The 11,784-nt window shown below is 36.8% G+C and overlaps 1 non-coding gene across 1 annotated transcript; it reads left to right on the top strand.

The window, feature by feature from the left end:
- Positions 1 to 10,902: 10,902 nt before the first annotated feature.
- LOC128287460 (small nucleolar RNA R71) lies at positions 10,903 to 11,009 on the top strand. The gene has a single exon (XR_008278160.1). It is a non-coding gene; the product is annotated as a small nucleolar RNA R71 (small nucleolar RNA).
- Positions 11,010 to 11,784: the final 775 nt, after the last annotated feature.

Here is an 11,784-nt window from a genome sequence, read left to right as displayed (position 1 = left end):
GTGATGTCTTCCGACGCGTATAAGTACCGTCTTATTTAGACAGGGTACTCTCCAACCGAGCTGTGCCGACCATGTTCAATGTTATATGAAGATATTTGAGTAAAATTATGATTATGATAAGTCTCGGTTCAAAAAAGTACGAATAAAAGTTTATGATACATATGTGATAATATGTGAGATGAAAGTTCATGTTGTGATAAATATCTATATTTGCTTAATGCTCATACGATGTAGTGTATGTAGCTTACTTGATAAGATGAACGGAATAAATAAAAAGTAGTAGAGGTATGAATAAAGGTCATAATATCATAATACGGATGAAAATGTCCTTGTCTTGATTGGACGTTGAATGTTAATGAATGTTAATGATATACAATTTTTTATGAGATAAAGGATTATAATGAAATGAACTTATCTATGTTATATTGTTGGACTGAATTGTATGATTGTAATGATATGTACATGATGATGCACGAAATGAAAGTTGTGATTGTGATGCAAATATCTATGTTTGTTTGGCCTTATATAATGTCATGAGCATGAATTAATTTAATTAAATGAATGGATAAATAAAGCTGTCTAGAAAACATAGAATGTATGCATAAGTATATTGTCTAAATGGGACAATAGGAAAATTGGTGTAAGCCAACATGAATGAATGACATGATTTTGATGATGTTACTATGATGATGGAAGTTGTGTCATATGTGTATGTATAAGAAAGTCGAGTCAGAGGTCCTACAACCCCTCCCCCTTACCAAAGTGGTACTTATAATGGAATTTCATGAGATTTGTATTGAAAAAGTTTTGGTTGAGAACCCAAAGAGTTCGATGATAGAATAATTATAAGTATGATCCGAGATTGAAAATGAGCTGATAAGTAAAAGTCGAGCGAGAAAGTATCGGATTGGCGTAAAAATTATTGGAGTTATACCTTGTCCTAGTTAGAAAAGGAATTCTCCTTGGTAAATCGAATTACTCAAGTGCAAGGTCGAGAAAAGTGTAAATCGAAATTTATTCAGAATTGGCCTTTTTAGTGAATGGTTTAATATAAAATTTGTGACGGCAGAACTAGTTGGGGAAATGATATTTCAAATGTGAATTATCCGAGTGTGACATTATGACCGGACAGATTTAGCGATCTCTTTTGAGATGTTCTATGTGTTCACTGTTCTCGAAATATTTCTATGGCTATTGATCTTCGAAGAAATTCTTGTTATATGGGAATGTCTTCTAATTTGGTGTTGGATGAAAGCATTGGTAGTCTGACGGTTTATAATTTATATTGCTCTATTTCATCGGGTATTCTATTTCATTTCATCTGATAAGAATTGATGAGAGAATTCATATGATATTATGATTCTGTTTCTTCTACTTGATGCTTCATCTGATATATATGTATGGGAAGATATATTGATCTTGTTATATTTGATTTCAGTGGGATTAAATGATGTTTTCTTTTGGACTTTCTTTCTTTGAAGAATTATCGATGTATTACGTATTTTCTCTATGAATTTGGTTTTCGATTCTCGGCATAGTATCGTATCTTGGGTTTCTTTATCCTGGATCTCTTTATTCTGGATTTCTTTATTCTGGGTTTCTCTATCTTGGATTTCTTTATTCGGTTTTCTTGTTATCTTTGTTCCATAATTTGTCAATTATGACTCATGTTCGAAGTACATTCTTCACTTCGTGATAATCATGTCAAATATGACTATACTTCTAATTTGATCTTGGTAATGTGGTGATTTTAGTATTGGGATTTTTCTAATTTACGTGTAAGGATTTGACATCGATAAAGGCATAGGTGATAAAAGCGAGTTTTAGTCGGTATGGTAAATTATTTATTTGAAAGATTTCATGTGACAATTATGTCGGGATTATTTTTCCCAAGTTTGATAATAGAATTTCATTTTGTACGGATCAAAGAGTAAATAGTTTGAGCGAGAAGTCTATATTTATTAGAAAGAGTTGAATATTAGTTTAAGTCACTACGAATGATAAGGTTTCCATCTTGTGAAAGCTGAAAAGTTTATTACATGTTGACAGAGTTCGGATAGATGAGAATATTGGTAGCAAGGCGTCGAACTAGACTAGTCTACATTGAGCAAAGACTTCGACTTTCGGTAATGTATTGTTGTATGAATTGTGATGTGTTTCAAGACGGTGAGGTAATGTGATAGTTTAGAGCATCCGATGTTACATAAAATCGGAGTTGTTAAAGGGGTAAAAGCGAGCATTGGGATCTATCAAAATTATCCTTGTCAATGTTGATATTGGGATGGAAATGAGAAGGATTATTCTTGAGGCCATATCGAATTATTTCTATGGCGGAAGAGGAAAATGTGATGTATCTTATTGTTAAATGTTTGGCGAGATCTATAAATCACATCATATTGAATGAATTCCTACTCATCGATTCATGGAATTTCGGTCTCTTTGATTGTCGGATTTCTTGGAATTCGGTCTCCATTAAATCAAGTTGAGATCCGGTTTTATGTCATGATATCATGGGAAATTAAGAAGGGTTGAAAATTTAAAACAGTTGAGAGTTGAGGCGTAAGCTTTTAGATCATATGAGAAATTGAAGAGATGTATTGGAGGTGCAGTCTAAGTGCAAGTTCTTGGCACCAAATATGAGATTAAAAGTGAAGACCACTTTTACGGTAAGATTTTGGGGCGAAAATCCACGAAGGGGAGAGTTGTAATATCGATTTTGGGCCTAGTCGGAATAGTGGTTTCGTGACCACAAAATCCGAGATATAAATAATTATTTTATGATTATTTTAAGGTCTATGATATGATTGCATGATTGTGTGAAAATTTCGTGAAGAAATTTTATGCATAAAGTGCTTAATTTGAAATTTGGGACTAAATTGAATAAATTGCAAAACTTGTGTTCTAGAAGTATTTTGCATAAAATTGAATTAGATTATTAATTAGAGGTCCTTAAAGAGTAATTTTACCAATTTCTAAGTCTATGGACAAAAATTGGACATGGATGGAATTTTGGAAAGTTTAGTAGTAAGGGCATTTTGGTCATTTAGGGTAAAATGAATTAAAATACAAAATTAAAAGCCAATTTTGCTCATCTTCAACCCCATGGCCGAATATAGCAAGGAGAAACCATGGCTAGGGTTTTCAAGCTTCCAAGCTCGATTGTAAGTCCATTCTAGCCTCGTTTTAATGATTTTACGTTTTTGGAGTCCGTTAGCTCGATTTAGCTTATGCTAGCAATAATTTAACCTAGGGTTTATATTTGGAAAAATACCCATAGGTGAAATTTGTGTATTTTAGTGTTTTATGATAGAATGTGAGGTTTTAAATTATGTTAGACAACTTGTGCTACTCGGTTTTAAGTGAAAGCGAGCAAAAGGGCTTAATCGGTAAAAATACCTAATAGTCATAAGTACATGTTAGAGTGAGAATTTGATGTTGCCATAGAAGGAAAAATGATCAGCATGTCATAAAACATAAGAAAATAGGCTGAATTTTAATTTACGAGCTTTGGGGAAAAAGTGTAAATATGCAAAAGTTTAGGGGCAAAATTGTAATTTTTCCAAAATATGATTTTGGGTCAATTTGAATAATGTGAGTCCTAATTAGACTATATTTTAAATGATAGAGCAAGGAAAACTGAAATTGAGCTAAAATGGGGAAAATACCAAGTTGTGGGCGAAATGGTAAAAATAGCCATTTTAGCATCGAGGTAAGTTCATATGTAAATGTTGGTAACATAGTTATTATTTTAAATGTTTTAATATTTTTTAAATGATATGATAATTATTATGAAATATTATACTTGTGATAATTGTTTGATAATATGTAATTATGTGAATTACTTGATGAGTATGAACTATCATCGAAGTATCGATTTCGATATTAGTGGAAGGCGGCAAAGATGTGAGATCGAGGAAAAAGCCCGTTTGAACCTTAGGAATAGATTAGGATACAAGTGACATGTCACTAGGATGGTTGAGCATCCGAACTCGTTGAGTTGAGTCAGAGTTCACTTATGGATCTGCGTCCGAACTCGTTGAGTTGAGTCAGAGTTCACTTATGGATCTGAACATGCGAGCTCGTTGAGTTGAGTCCGAGTTCACTTATGGGCGGGTTACATGGTAGCTTGGCTACATATGTGGCACTTATGTGCAAACTTTCCATGTATCCGAATTATATTCGATGTGTTCAACGGGTAAAGTTCTACTCAAATGGAGTAATACTCAAGATGAAAGGGACGTATTGGTAAGTGTTGTGAAATGGATACTTTGAATAGGTATGTACTTAACCCTCGGGTTGAAAACTCGATATAACAACAATATGGTAAGATGATAAATGAAAAGGTGATATGAATGTCTTGGTGATGATTATGCAAATGATGTTTTATGTTTGCTTATATGGTTATGTTACTTGCTATTTGCATGTGAGCTTACTAAGCATTTATGCTTACTCCTCCTTTTCATTCCTTGTAGTGTTGACAAGCCAGCTCGGAAATTGAAGCGGTTGGAGGCACGCTCACACTATCCGTATACCATCTTGGCATAATGGCTTGTATATTTTGAGTATGGCATGTATAGCATTATAATCATTTTGTATATATGGTCTTATGATATGGTTATTGAGTGGTATGGAAATAGAAATGCTTGGTAATGATTAGCCATTGGAATGGCTAATCATGATCATATTTGGTATTATGTATGTCAAATTGTTAGCTAATCCATGGAAACCATTAAATAGGTAAAATTTACCATAAAATAGATTCAGACAGCAGCAGTGACGTGAGTTTGAAAAATCACTAAAAATAGTAGAAATGGATTAAATAATGAATAAGTTATGGAATCGAAGCTTGATGAGTCTATTTTCATATGGAATAAGCGAAACAGGTATATGAGCTATATTTTATGAGATGTTTAAATTTTTGTGAAACAGGACCAGAGCGATTTCTGGATCCCCTGTTATGACTTTGGAAATTCACCATAAATTTTACAAAGATAATTAGAAGTCACGCTTTATATGTACAGATTCCTTATTGAGTCTAGTTTTATTAGAGACAAACGGCATAGTCATTGAAGGTCTGTATAGGGAGATATCTAATTCGTAATACACAGAGGTCAGAGTAGTTGAACCCTGAAACAGGGAGACTTTAACTAATAAACTGTACTAATTGGCCCAACCAAAATTCTAGAAAAAATTAGTAGATATATATATGAGTCTAGTTTCAGGAAAAATTTACGGAATTGGATTTGAGTTTTGTAACTCGAGATATGATTTTTAAAGCGACTGTGATGCAGTTAGCCAGCTTGTCTGGAAATTTTAAAATGAATTGTATGAGCTGTTTAATTAATGAATTAAGTCCGTTAACACCTCGTGTTCGACTCCGGAAACGGTCTCGGGTACGGGGTGTTACAATTTCAATAATAATGGGCTATGGGTTAACATTGAGGGTAAATCAATTAATGGCTTGTTAGGCTCAAAGGGGTCCACTAAGGGTTAATTATGAAGGTAGGCTTTTATGGAGTGAATGGGTTAAACCTAAGTGTCTTTATCATCTTGACATATTAACTCAAGGGTGTGGTCTTGACATGCATAGTCAAGCAAGTTCTAGAATAACAAATCAATATTGACACACTCATTATCAATAATAACAGTGAGCATAAAAGAAATAATAGATGCTCTAAAGGCTAAAGATCTCACAGAAATTATGGCTTTTTGATGTTAACCCTATGAATTTTAACTCGAGATAATACCTAAATTTAGGGAAACAACCTAAAAATTTTTAATTCTCAAAAATCAACTTATCCTGCTTGATTCTCTAATTCCTTAAAGTTTAAACAATCAATGCATGAATGCCTATGTTTTAATTCAAGACATATCAATAACAATCATAAATTAATCAAAATTCATTCTAATAATGATATGAGAAGATTATTTGAGAACAAGACAAAATTCAGGGATTTTTCTGATAATGATATAAAAGACCCCCCACACTTAAGATATACATTGCCCTCAATGTACAAAGATAGATATACTGAAAAATATAGATATATAATCATAAGATAGGGAGAGAAGTGAAACTTCCTGAATGATGAATGAACTCCTTGAATTGGAGTTATGGAGAATAATCGGCCAAGGCAATGATGAGAGTAGAGGAGGATACTCCAGTGGTGGTAGAGGTTCATTAGTCCATAAGTCCTCTGCCAAAAGAATATTATATCTGGTAGTAGCTATGGTCGTGGTCGAGCAGGACATGGCAGTCGTGGAGAACCTTTTCCAGTGGAGTTTTTAGTTCCTAAGTGATGATGAGCTTTGGAGCTCTTTATAACTATGATAACATCAAGAACTCTTTAGGAAATATAAGGAAGCATAATTACTCTTAATGAAATAGCCGAAACTATAAATTATTCAATAAAAATTATAAAACCTAAAATTAAAATAATATTAAAGGAAAAAAAAATAAGAAGTACTTAAAGAAGATAAATAAAGATAAAAGTGGAAATAAAAATAAAAAATAAAAGTCTTTAAACTTCGTCATTGCCAGATGGTTCGCGAGGTGGTGGTGGCGATGAGATGTGAAGGTGCTGACAAATCTGATGAAGAGTAGCATCAATGTGATCAAACCGCTGAAAACACTACCGCTCAAATCGAGTAAGGTGCTCAGAGATGTCAGAGTATGAAGCCGCCGCATGAACTGGACGATGGATGGGTGGTGACTGAGACGGTGGGTCCTCATGACGTGGAGGGACATCATCAGTAATGCCCTCTGGGTCCTCCTCCTCGATGGACTGGATGAGGCGGTACTGAGGAGGGTAGGTTCCACGTCGTTTCTTAATCATCCTCATATGTAGCATACTCGAGATGCCTTGTGGGGACATCTGACCAATGAGAGTGAGGGAGGATGATTGTGTTGCTGTGTCGAGGAACCCGAAGTGTCGTGCCAGTTGAGTCACATAGGGGCCAATGGAGATGACTCTTCTCTTATGCCGCTCTGTCTGATGGCAGATGGCGAGAGCAATGAAATAGGCAAGGTCGAAGATGTTCCCGTTCACCATGCTCCATAATAAGAAGGCATCGTGAGTGTTGGCAATGCCCGTGCTCTCTCGCCGCCCTGTCAGAGTGTGGGCTAAGATGGCGTGTAGGTATTGCAGGGATGGGGCGAGGACTGATGCCTTAGAGCAGCTTGGGTCATAGGTGGCCAAGGCAGGGACGAGGTCTTTCCAGTATTTGGAGGGAGAGTAGTGGATGGGGCGATGGAGGGTGTCGAGTTTGTTTTCATCCATGAACTCCTCCGTATACATTCCTAGTGCAATTTCGAACTCCGGTACGCTCAACTGGCACACTAGACCACCGAGGCAGAACTGGACCGTTCTAGGATCGTCAAAGTTTGTCATGACGACTTGAAGATGGAAGGTCGAGCAGAGTACCATTTTGAGCTCAAGGTACGTTGACTGGATGATCTCAAAAAAGAGCCCCCACGGGTCAGTCGTCAAGAGGGCTCGGACCGCGTCAGCCATTTGAATTTGTTCAAGTATGGCCCAGTCAATGTATCGGCCCACACCTAGGGGTTGGGCCCATAATATCTAAAATAGTTCCTCCTAGGGTCCCAAGGGAAACTAAAGGAAAGGGTGACAGATCTCAGCGGTAGGACCCGAGGATGATGTTGCTCCTTTCCTTTTCTTTGAAGTGGGGACAGCGGTCTTCTTGCCACGTGAGGTTGACATAGTATACCTGCAATGGAAAAACAAAATAAAAATAAAATTACTCCTCAACAATACAATGGACAAATATGCATGGTAAGACTAATAGAGATACTTCATAGAAGTCATGTACTAAAGAACAACTATGCTAAAAAAAATAACCCAATCAGATATATTAAGTCATTACTATGAATAAGACTACGAGAGTAATGCTAACAGAAATATCTAGTGAATGAATGCATGTAGGTTCGATAAGTATGAAATCTGGTGTGGGTAAGCATGAAATCTATGGAAACAAGAAAAATGGATGAATGCAGCAAAATGTATTGACTAACATGGCAAATTTCTTAGCAAATAGCATAAGTATTCTATCATTATAACTATGATTATTTACTCAAAATAAAACAAACTATCATGAAATAAGTAAAAGAATGAAGAGAATAGAGGGAAAAAAATGAACAAACGCAAAAGGGAGGAGCTTTGGGTCGTCGAAGGTGGCGCTGTGGTCAGCGCACGGGCGTGGCAGGTACGGCGTGTGAAGTTGCAGCGGCTAGGGTTAGGGATTTTTGGGAAAGGGGTGATGAATAGTGAGGGGTTTATATAGATTTTGGGGCACACGGCCATTGGGCACGCCCGTGTGCCCTTATTTCAGCCCGTGTTTATCGTGATTTTCAAATTTAGGCGCATCTGAAATTCGTCACACGCCCGTGCTCTTTGGGCGTATTGGGGCACACGGCCGTGTCGCACGACCATGTTTTGCTTCGTTCGCTTCCCCCACGCCCGTGTATGGATGTCCATGCCTGTGTTATTTTATGAGTCTTGAGCACGGTTGATGGGCACGGGCGTGTCGCACGCTCGTGCTAAATTTTTAGTTTCGACCACGGTTTATAGACACGGACGTGTCGCATGCCCGTGTTGGTTTGAAAGACTCGCCCACGGCCACGTCGCACGGTCGTGGCAACTTATCGCATTTTGTGTTAAGGAAAAATTTTTCCCTATTTTCACACAGCCGTATCGCATGGCCGTGTCTCCTCCCGTGGTGTGAGCATGGCCTAAGGCAAGCCCATGTACCTGGCTATGTGGATTAGAAAACCTGTGTTTCAATGACTCAGTTAGTGATTAGATGTTAAAAACTAAAATTTTAAAGAAGTTAACATCGTTAGTGCTCGGGTTGCCTCCCGAGAAGCACTTAGTTATAGTCTAAGCTCGACTTACCTTTTTGTTGCATGGTCATGGTGGTGCGAGGAGTTCACACTCCTAATCCCTGCAATCAATTTTATCAAAATAAGGTTTAAGACGAGTACTATTTACCTTAAAAGTGCCGAATTTAGGATGAATTACCTCGACTGTACCATATGGGAAAATGTTGAGTACCATAAGAGGGATTGCTCTGTTAGGTTCAGAAGTGGCAATACAAGGGTCTGCTGTATCTAGTAGTACTCTGTCTCCAACCTTAAGTTTATTTGGTGAGATATTGAGCTCGTCATGGTGTGGTTTTAGTTTATCGTGTGTCTTCGGTTTATATGTTCGTCATTCATCTAGTTCCTCGAGTTGTAGCCTTCGGTCTTCATGGATAGGTCCTTTGTCATTACTCGAACATGGCTTAGGTGTGTTCTTTGAACATGTTTCCTGCCAGGAAGGTTTCACCACATGATCAATTTTAATAGTATGATTTATACAACCACCTTTAATTTTCAATGTGTTACTCGAATTACGAGCTTCAAGGGTGATTGTTTCGTCTCCCACACGAAGTGTGAGTTCACCTATGCCAACATTAATTATTGTTCTAGCAGTTGCTAAAAAGGGCCTCCCTAAAATTAAAGGAACGTTACTATCCTCCTCTATATCTAGAATAACAAAATCAACTAGAAATATAAATCTGTCAATTTTAACAAGTACATCTTCAATAATACCCCTAGGAGATCTGATTGTTTTATCGGCTAATTGAACACTCATCCTAGTTTGTTTGGGTTTCCTAAGACCTAGTTGCTTAAACATTTTGTAAGGCATGACATTGATGCTAACCCCTAAATCAGCCAAAGCATTATTAACATCTAACCTACCAATTAAACTAGGAATTACAAAACTCCCTGGATCTTTTAATTTGTTGGGTAGCTTATTCTGTAGAATAGCTGAGCAAACTACGTTCAGCTCCACATGCGACGCTTCATCCAACTTTCACTTATTTGCTAAAAGCTCTTTTAAAAATTTGACTACGTTTGGCATCTATGAAAGGGCTTCAATAAACGATAAGTTAATGTGTAATTTCTTTAATAGTTTAAGGAATATACCAAATTGTTCATTTTTTTGGTCTTTCTTTGTCGCATTTGGGTATGGCCCTCGTGGTTTGTACTCTTTACTTATCGATTTCTGCTCGCTGTGGTCTACCTCACCTTTGCCTTTACTTACCACAGTTTTTTACCTCGGTTCTGGTTCAGATGTAACTAACCCTTCCTCATCTTGAATGGCAATTGCATTGAGTTGATTCCTTAGGTTAGATTCAGTATTACTTGGCAGGTTACCTTGTGGTCATTCAGATATCAATTTAGTGAGCTGGCCTATCTGAGTTTCGAGCCCTTGGATCAACGCTTGTTAATTTTTAAGTGCTGTCTCTGTATTTTGGAAACGAGTTTCTAACATTGAGATGAATTTTGTTAGCATCTCCTCAAGGTTCGGCTTTTTCTCTTACTGGTAAGGTTGTTGTTGGAAACCTGAAGGTGGTGGTGGTCTCTGATTCCCTTGGCCTCCCCATGAGAAATTCTGGTGATTCCTCCATCCTGCATTGTAAGTTTTACTATAAGGATTATTTTGAGATTGAGGATTATTACCCATATAATTTATTTGCTCGTTTTTGAAGTTGTGGCCATAGGGTGGGTATTCTGAATTGCTCAATTCTCCTCCACTTGCATTACATTGCATTACTGGGTGAACCTGTGAAGAACCAAGAAAACCGTCAGTTTTTTTATTCAAAAGTTTTACCTGATTAGATAGCATGGTGACCGAATCAACATTAAAAATGCTGACTGCTTTCGTCGGCTTTGTCCTCGTGACTTGCCACTGATAATTATTGAGTAACATCTCTTCTATAAATTCATAAGCCTCCTCAAGTGTCTTATTATTGATAGTTCCTCTAGCAGTTACGTCAATCATCTATCTAGTCAAAGGATTCAGGCTATTGTGAAACGTTTGAACCTGTAGCCAGAGTGGTAACCCATGGTGAGGGCATCTTATTAAAAGGTCCTTGTATCTCTCCAATGCATCATAGAGTGTTTCTAAATCCATCTGCACAAAAGAAGAGATATCATTACATAATTTGGTTGTTTTAGCCGACGAAAAATATTTTAATAAAAATTTTTCGGTCATTTGTTCCAAAGTAGTGATTGACCTTCATGGTAACGAGTTCAACCACTGTTTAGCTTTGTTCCTCAATGAAAAAGGGAATAACCAAAGGCGAATGGCATCATCAGAAATGCCATTGATTTTAAATGTATCACAAAACTCTAAAAAATTTGCCAAGTGGTTGTTTGGATCCTCATCCTGCAAATCACCAAACTGAACAAATTGCTGTATCATTTGAATTGTATTAGGTTTCAATTCAAAATTATTTGCAGCAACAGTAGGCCTAACTATACTTGACTCAGTTCCTATTAAAGTAGGTTTAGAATAATCATACAGAGTGCGTGGAGCAGGATTCTGATTTACTGGATCAGCGGCAATCGTAGGAGGTAGCGGATTTTCCTAGTTTTCAGCCATCTCCTCGGTTGTGGTTGAAGTATCTGTCCTCTTGCTCTTCCTCTGTGTATCTTAAGCTTCGTCTTATTTCTCTTTGGTTTCTGCGAACTGTGTGATCGATCTTACTATCAAACAGTAATGGTCCCAAGGGGTTTCTTCTAGTCATACACTATAAAAACCTATCAGGAGCAAATAAAAGAAAAATTAGAAAAGAAAATAAAAATTTAAATTGCAAATAAAGTAAAATGGCTAAAGTAATAAAAATCGAGTGTTCCTAATATCTTAGTTCCCCGGCAATGGTGCCAAAAACTTGATTCGTGATATTTGCGATAAGTTTTAAATAATTTATAAATGATCA

Source organism: Gossypium arboreum, chromosome 13 (assembly GCF_025698485.1).
Source record: "Gossypium arboreum isolate Shixiya-1 chromosome 13, ASM2569848v2, whole genome shotgun sequence".
Classification (NCBI taxonomy): domain Eukaryota; kingdom Viridiplantae; phylum Streptophyta; class Magnoliopsida; order Malvales; family Malvaceae; genus Gossypium; species Gossypium arboreum.
Note: the sequence above shows the minus strand (reverse complement) of the source record. Positions and strands in the feature narration are given on the sequence as shown.